Here is an 8723-nt window from a genome sequence, read left to right as displayed (position 1 = left end):
ATTTTGCAAAACTGCCAAAGAACAGAGATTTTTGGCTCAGCAGATATAACTAGTCTATGTTCTAAGACTCCTAGTTGGAGTGAAGCACTGACTTGAAGGATACAGAATCTTCACACAGTGATGAGAGTTATTTTGCATATTCTTCCTGCAAAGAGCAGAAATACCAAAATGATCAAAAAAAACAAAACACTAAACACAAGCCATCATATGGGTATGGCATTTCATGTTTGCCTCTTAACCATCATACATCTGGCCATAGTGTTTTTAAGCTAAATAAAATATATATTTTTTTTCTTTTTTTTTTAATGGCTTGTATGATTCCACCCAAAGAAAAGCAAGACAAAGTTATATTGCCATCCTTGTTTATTCTGGTGCATGGTTAGCCATGGAAAGGATACAAGCTCTGATTCACAGGGGATATGGTAAACCAGCATGAAGCTGAGTTTTCTATACATACAATTACTGAGTGAATATACTGCCATATCTTCCACCTTGTTTAATATTCATGTGGGAAGTTGCACAATATTTATCATTTTCAACTTGACTTTGAAGAAAATTGTACTTGTTCCTGCATACAAAGCCACTGATGGGTTTCCCTTTACCCGGGGCAGAGATTTTCTTCTTTGCCTAGTACTGTGTCTAAAAATCTGAAAATGTAAAATGACTTCTAATAATCCAAGCAGGAGCGCCTTGTGGGTGGGTATGGAAAAAAAAAATATTTTTATTACACTTTTATTAAGTGTAAATGGACAGCACATTTCATACCGCTGTTCTGGGGTCCCATAATGAGTAAATATAGAGGAAGAGCTATGAGGCTGTTGTATAGTAGGAGTCTCTTTGTTGTCTATAACAATTAAAGGGCTTTATCCAGCTAGCTAAAATACACATTGAATAATTTCCCCCGGAGACTAACAATTCATTCCATACTTGTTAATATCTTTTTAGTTTCCGTCCTAGTTTTGAGCCTGTTGATTTGTGCTGAAGACACAGAAAGTTGTGTGTAAGCTGTTTTCTCCATCTCCGCTCTCCTGTCCCTCCCAAGACGGCTCATGTAAGCAATGTCCCTGGCCAGCTGTCTCCACTCTGTCTCCACAATGTCCCTGGCCAGCTGTCTCTGCACTCTGTAATGCTAAGAGGGTTAATCCCGGTAAGGTCACCAGCAACTTGACCTCGGATTAACCCTCCTGGCAATACAGAGTGCAGAAACAGGCCAGGGATAATGTTTACAGAAGCCATCTTGGAAGCGAGGGGGAAGGAGGGAATTCAGAGCTGAGATTCAGTGAACAGCTCACACACAGTTTTCTGTGTATTCAGCACAAAGCAGCAGCTCAAAACTGGGGGAAGGAGACTGATAAAGTAATAACAAGTATGGAACACATTGTTAGTCTCCAGAAAGGGGGGGATGATTCAACCTGTATTTTACCTAACCTTATAATCCCTTTAACTAGAGCACAGCTTTTTTTTCAACAGAGCAATTTGTGAGATGAAAGCTGTGCGCTTTTTGGAATAAAGAGAATCTTACTATAAGGCTTCTTACCATAGTTTTATAAATTGTGACCCACGCCTAAGATTTTACTCTTCTACCTTGAACTAGTTGCAAATATAAAGTTATAAGACAGTAATAAGATCTTCTGCTCCGGATGCAAAGAGATCAGGTGAGAATTCTTGCCATGACATTATGTACATTCCTATAAGATTATGCCAAGCAGAGCATAAGAAACAGCTATATGTCCACTGTGTGCAGGATGGCAATCTCCATACTAAACTATCACTCCCAATAGATGACACTTTAATTATGTTGTTCAAATATTTTAAACTCAAGATATTATGCAGGAACTGCTGCATTATTGACTGGCTGTATATCTCCCAGTAAAACTTTGTAATTTAATATTTCAATGTGCCTTCGAGGGATTTTGCTGTTGGATTTTCATGTTCTTGACTTGTTAGATGTGTTATGCAGAATGTATTCCTACGAATATGTTGTATGAGACGTACATTACAATTTATTTCTTGTTAAAGCAAATCTATCAAGTGGAACATACAGTACACTGAATTACAAACCGCTTCCCTTATTTAATATAGTGCTACTTGTTACGCATGGCAGGTCCTCAAACACGGCTGTTTTCAGGTTTTTTTTTTTCATTTATGTATTTTTTTGTGTATTGGCCGAAAGCAACTTTGGATACATGGGTGAATCTTTGTGTGACTCCTTTTCTTTGAATATTTATGTACCTCATGCACCTGCTACTGATATTGTTATAGGGGTTGTCCAGGATAGAACAATTGATAGTCTAAACACAGAATAGGCCATCAATAGTTGATCAGTGGGGTGACGACATTTGGCTCCCCTGCCCTGTTTCGTGCCGGCACTACAGTGAGGATGGAAGAAGTTGGCTCATTCCCTGTGTAGTGGCGCTGGTGTACTGCAAACTCAGCTCCTATTTCCTTCAATAAGAATTATATTGGTTAATTGATAATGGTTGCCATTTTGTTGTGGCCTGGAGCGGGTCGGGTAGTTGTTGTAGAAGAACTATGACTGCAGTAACCTGTTGCCACCGCTATACAAGGAGCAGAGCCAACTGCTTCCGACTCTGTTCTCACTGTAGTGCGGGCACCAACAGGCAATCAGCAGGGGAGCCAGGTGTCATCACCCCACTATGGACAGCCTAACAGTCCTTATCTGAGTCTATCATCCATAGTGAGTAGTTATTTATTACTATTGATGTTATCAGCTTGCATTTGTTTCTTACACAGTTGCTGGTAGTCACTATTCTGCCTTACCACTAAGTCCTGGGGGTATGTGAGCCATAGTTAGAACCATGGAAAGATGGCCATTGGTGGTTGTCTAGAGACCCACCAGTATTATTATACTGGTATAGTCTTTTCAATCATCGGGTTGTTCCAAAAAAAGGATTATTTCTGGAGAAAACATGATATAAAATATAATATAAAAAAAAGGTAATATTCTGTTTGTACCTGTATTTTGCCATGTTTTCTGCTTTTTTTACTTGCATTTTGATACAGTAACAAACCTAATTAAAAACTCACAGAGCTGTCCATGGTGCTGAACACAGAGCTTAGGAAGCTGGATTCCATCTTTCCAAACTTTTGATAGCTTTTATTTGTAATGTTCATAAAAAACACTTTAATATTTCACTTTTATTTAAACAAAGTAAAATTAGCACCACGTTATCTAGTGCTGTTGTCAAGAAGCCTATTTTCGTGTGTAGCTAAACATTAGATAACTATAGAGACAACCTTTCTGCTCTTCGGATCTCACCAATATGTTCCATAACATACTTTCTATAAAGTGGTATAAAGCAGCCAGTTGTGTTTTATGAGGTGTTATGTCCTCTGACTTCTCTCCCATGGTAATTGCCTGGTACATCTGGATCATAGTGTGGGTGGTTGGAAAACAGGTTCCTGCAATATAAATAGCAACACAGCACTATGTAATGATAAAAATGTCCAGCGTTCATCACTGTTAGCCGGCCACATAATAAGTCATATCTGACATTTAGAGAGGACAGGTTTGCATTTCAAGATAAGGAGAGCAAGGGACAGCTCTGTTTGCATGTAGCCTTTATAGAACAACCAATATGTAAATGGGGCTTTTACTATACCTTTGTATGCCTTCAGCTTCATCACATAGAACTGTTATTCTGTTAAATGTGAAAATAATTATGGCATGCTTTGTCAAATGCCAATGGAGCAGCGTTCTGCAGTGAGGTTCTATGTTACCGAAGTGTATGGTACGTTATGATACTCTCATACCACTGTACAGCCTCAGAGGGCTTAAAGGGGTCAAGACACTACTATAAAGATGTTTGGTTAAGTTTTAAGTGTTGGGTCAAGTGTATAATATAATATGATAAATTGCAAAAACAAACAAAAGATATAAATCATAGAAACATAGAAGATTATCGTCAGAAAAAGACCACTGGGTCCATCTAGCCTGCCCTTTTAGTATTTTCCTTCTTATTATCTTAGGACAGATATAGCAATACCCTAACAATACTAAGGGCCTTATTACACGTTCTGTGTAATTGCAGGCAACGATCGAAAGATCGTTCGTATGTCGTTGATCGTTGATTTAGATCTGAACCTAAAATTATCATTAATTGTTCGCTAATCATTCCACATTCCTTCGCTCAAGTTCCGCATTTTTTCACTAATTGTTCAGTGTAATTGCACATTGTTCATTGTTTTGCTGGGATCAGATGGAGTAAATGATCATAGTAACGATCACAATAACGATCGTAGTAACGATCGTATCTAACGATTATCGTTCTGTGTAATATGGTGAACGATTTCAGGTTAATGATAAACAATCTCGTTTGCGATCGTTTATCGTTAGTCATTAATTGCTAAAAATCGCTCCGTGTAATAGGAACCTAAGGCGTATAAACACTAGAAACACTACAAACATTTTTAGGCTATGTTCACACTACGTACGAATCTGGCCGTAGTTTGTACGCAGCCGTACATGCGCGGCTGAAACTACGGCCGTGGGAAAAATCGACATGTGGCCGGATGTGTACGAACCGCGAACATACGCCCGTAGTACAGTTATGCTTCCTTAGCTTGTTTCGAAGCGATCTGAAACAGGTCATTTACTTGGAAATCTTCGCCCAGCCCAGTAAACCACACAGAACCTTTTGGATCGAAAAATCAAGTTCAATTTGGCTGAAATAAGTACTCCGTACGGGACCGCAAGGAAATCCACGGCCGTGAGTTGGAACATTTTCGTCCTCAACAATGGTCGTGTTCATTTTTCACAGCGCCATATACGATCCGCCTGTAAGCTCATATGTAGTGTGCACTGTGCGGCCGTATATCGTATACTTTCAAGCGAACCCATCAACCTCAAAACTATGTGTGTATATTCGCGGTTCGCACTACGGCCGGAAAGATACGTAGTGTAAACATAGCCTTAGACTGCATTATTGCTATGTGTCATATATGTAAATCTAAGAGGAAGATAGGGTTAAAAAGTAGACAACTACAGGCAGCCACCTACTTCTAGGTGCATGTTGTTTATGACTGCAGAACACAAAAAAAAAAAAAAAAACAAGCACACAGACACACATGTTCTGTATATAAGGTCCGTAGGCAGCCTTTATGGCACAAAATGACCTATCGCAACTTCCTGCATCATAATTTATTACAATGCAGTGAGCTATGAAAAGTTAAAGGGGTATTCCGTTCAGATAAAATACAAATTCAATCATCCCCTCTCCTGGAGACTAACAATTTGTTCCATACTTGTAATTACAGTTTTCAGTCTCCTTCCGCTAGTTCTGAGCCTGCTGCTTTCTGTTGAAGACACAGTAAACTCTGTGTGAGCTGTTCACTCTGTCTCCCTCTCCCTTCTTAGACGGCGTATCGGCATTCTGTAATTCAAGGATGATTAATCACAGGGACACTGTTTACATGAGCTGTCACAGAAGGAGGTAGGAGGGGAGGAGGGAGTGAGCAGCTCAGGGGAGGAGATGGAAGCATAATGGAAGTCTATAGGGAAGATCTCTTCACACAGACACAAAACGGAGAAAGCTCATTCCTCTGAACACTCAAACATCGATGACGTCTCTATGACAGGTATATATGATATATTATACTATTTTGTATGTTCTCCCAACTAAACAAAGCATACAGTAGTATTTTATGACAACCTTCCCCCTGGACTAAACCATACATTCATCTCTGTCTGACAAGTTCTTAGCCATAAATATATTATATATTTTTTCATGTTACCTGTTACTTTGAATGAACATTAGCATCATCATTGTTACAGTGGTGTATATGATTCTTGTAGCCTGCTAGACAGCCATAAACATCCCTCCATGCTTCACTGGGCTTTCTTATAATTAATACGAGCAGCTCTGTACTGGGGAAAGCTGCCAAAAATGTCTCCTGAAAAAAAAATCTATTACAGTTAATAAAAAGATAAATAAAACATTTAATGTGCTTTGCGGATGAAACTTTTTTATTTGCATCCTGTGAAGGAGAGAAACTCACAAAAATAAGGTCAACATAATATACCCATATATAAGTGCTCATATTTTGACGGCCATACGTAGACTTTTGGTGATTCTACTGTATATGTCAAAGGGCCTTTATTAGCCTTCCAGACAACAGAAGGATTTGAGCCTGTGACATATGAGTAGCCGTAAGCTTCTCAGGAGTTTTGTGTCCTAGCACAGTGACTTTACGACACAGCCTGCACCAGAATGGAGAAAAAAACATAGCTAAGTATTTGGGGGAACCTGCCTTGCTACCAGAAGGACCTACTTGGCTACTACCTATCTTAAAGAGAAAATCTACCTAAATAATTGGTGATCTCTCCAATGCAACCCACCAGACCCTTCCCCCCCCCCAACCCAAAGTTACTGTATAGGGCACTGATGGTAACTACGACCATTTGTGCCACTATGCATGGAACGTTTGTACAGAGGTTGGAACAGTGCTGTAAAAGTGAGGCGCATAAGATACTGTATTTGGCTAGTAGATTCTGCAAGTATGCATTGAGGCTGGGAAAAGTCTTTATGGTGGTTTGGGCCACATGGAAAAGGAAAGAGAATACTACCAAAAAGAAGTCCCCTGCAAATCACTGAATGTAACTGCACTTTAATCATACTCTTATATGGTCTTTAGGGTACCTGTGTGGAACTGGTATGTAACACAATATAGTCTCTGTATTGGGAGAATGCTGGTCTACTGGTCTGTGTATAGTGTGTTTTATTTAGTGACAGTATTGTGCAGTCACATTATACAGTCACTATGTAGGGGTAAAATGGTCCTGGTATGGGGTACAGCGAAAATGTGCAAGAAAAAAAAAATCAAGGCATAGAGAATGGCACATCCTATTACAGGGACATTCTACCATATAAGCAAGTTTAATACAACTGAATATAGAATCGGTATGTATTGAAAATGGCATAAATTACACATTGTTCCTTTAAGCTGGCTTCCATTATTCACTATTGGAAGCAGATAACATTGTGTTCCCATGGATACAAATGTTGTCAGAAAAATATTATGATGATAGGATTTCTATCTAGTGCCTGACACATAAAAAACATTGACATATTTGAGAGTGCACCTTCCTTTTCTCTTATCAGCAACACCCTCTGTTTAGTTTACGTTTTAATGCATCTAATGAAGCATGCCGTGATTTCCAGCAGAATGATAAACCTCTAGAGCTGATACACTGTGTTCTTGTTTTTCCACTTGTAATTATTATTAATTTTTATGAAAAATGTTTTGAAAAGATAATACAATAATAGATTACATAATGGATTTAGAAATTAAAAATGTTTTTTTTTTTTAATTAAAATAGTATTTTAAAGCCAGTGTATCACTAGATTGAGTCAAGATGTAACACAAAGAGCAAAGTCCTCAGTAGCACTCCAATAACCACAGGGGCCCAAACTGGCTTCCCTTCGGACGCAGATTTCACCCGGGTCGTGGATCCCAATCGGCCCAGTAAATGCAGTATAAGGAAGATGGATGACAGCGTCCAATCATGCAAACGTATCTTTTATTCCTCCATAAACAAACAACGTAATGACGTTTCGACTCGTCTGAGTCTTTTTCAAACTAATCAGTACATACAGATTACATGCTTATATAGCGCAATCCATTTAACAATGATTACAGATTAAAACACACCTGAACAGACTGGCTCCACGTGTGTCCCAAGTTAGCCGGCGTTCCCTGGCACTAACGCGCATGCGTCGACTTAACCAATAGGCTTCCAGCGTCTAGGGAACTATAGCAACAGTGGGTCACCTGACTCTATGACGTGTGTCCACCCAATAGATCACATGACACCTACGTCATCACAAACGTGTACCCGGCAACAAAAGGAAAAAAGAAAAAAGACAAAAAAGGAATAGTAAAAAAGAAAATACAAGTCCCCAATGTCACGGCATTTAAAATTGAGAGCCCCTAATAATCGGGTATCCTGGGTAGCTGCAGTATTACGGGGGGTTGGACGTGCGGACATAAAGACCGCCTCCAACAAAACTCCCCATAGTCTGCTGCATCCTACACTTGTCCCTAGATCTCACTGATCAATTGCCATCCATAAATGTAGATGGCTTGTGAGCTCCCTCTTACCCTAGAGATACATAGGGCCTGCACAGGAGACTAGATAAAAAAACCTTTATTAAATTAACACCAAAATCACAAAAAAAACACACAAAAACCGCACAAAAAACACATGTAAATGTGAACTAGGTCTTCTACTTCAAAAACTTTTTCTTGTTTCTCAGGACACACGCGTGGCATTTCTGCTGTTCAGGACTCTAAAATACAAAGAAAACCAAAATTAAAATTGTCATACTGATAAAAACATTGACATAATAATACTATACTCCAAAGAAATTACTCCACATACAGGAAATTCCTAAATAAGGGAAGAAAGGGAAAAGTCTAAATTAAGGCCCCTTGGGGCTAACGTCTCCAATGTATGTATCCAGCGCAATTCTTTCGCCATAAGCAATTTCTTCCTATCGCCTCCCCTTCTCAGGGGGGGGTACATGATCAATTACACGAAATTGCAGCTGGCTGATGGTGTGTTTAGCTTCGCGGAAATGGTCTGGAATAGGCAAGTCAGTCATATTCGTTCTGATAGTACTCTTATGTTTGGTTATTCTATTTTTTATGGCCATCGTAGTTTCCCCCACATAGTATAACCCACACGGGCATGAGATCACATA

The 8723-nt window shown here is 39.3% G+C and overlaps 1 long non-coding RNA gene across 1 annotated transcript in view; it reads right to left on the bottom strand.

Annotated features, from left to right (window-relative positions):
• Positions 1 to 3220: 3220 nt before the first annotated feature.
• Positions 3221 to 8723, bottom strand: part of LOC138784806 (uncharacterized) — a 29141-nt gene continuing 23638 nt past the window's right edge. Inside the window, exons 2-3 of the long non-coding RNA XR_011361948.1 lie at positions 5755 to 5913; positions 3221 to 3423 (exon numbers count right to left, since the gene is read on the bottom strand). This is a non-coding gene — a long non-coding RNA (uncharacterized lncRNA). The remainder of the gene's footprint in view (positions 3424 to 5754; positions 5914 to 8723) is intronic.

The sequence above is a fragment of the Dendropsophus ebraccatus genome, chromosome 2 (assembly GCF_027789765.1).
Source record: "Dendropsophus ebraccatus isolate aDenEbr1 chromosome 2, aDenEbr1.pat, whole genome shotgun sequence".
Classification (NCBI taxonomy): domain Eukaryota; kingdom Metazoa; phylum Chordata; class Amphibia; order Anura; family Hylidae; genus Dendropsophus; species Dendropsophus ebraccatus.
Note: the sequence above shows the minus strand (reverse complement) of the source record. Positions and strands in the feature narration are given on the sequence as shown.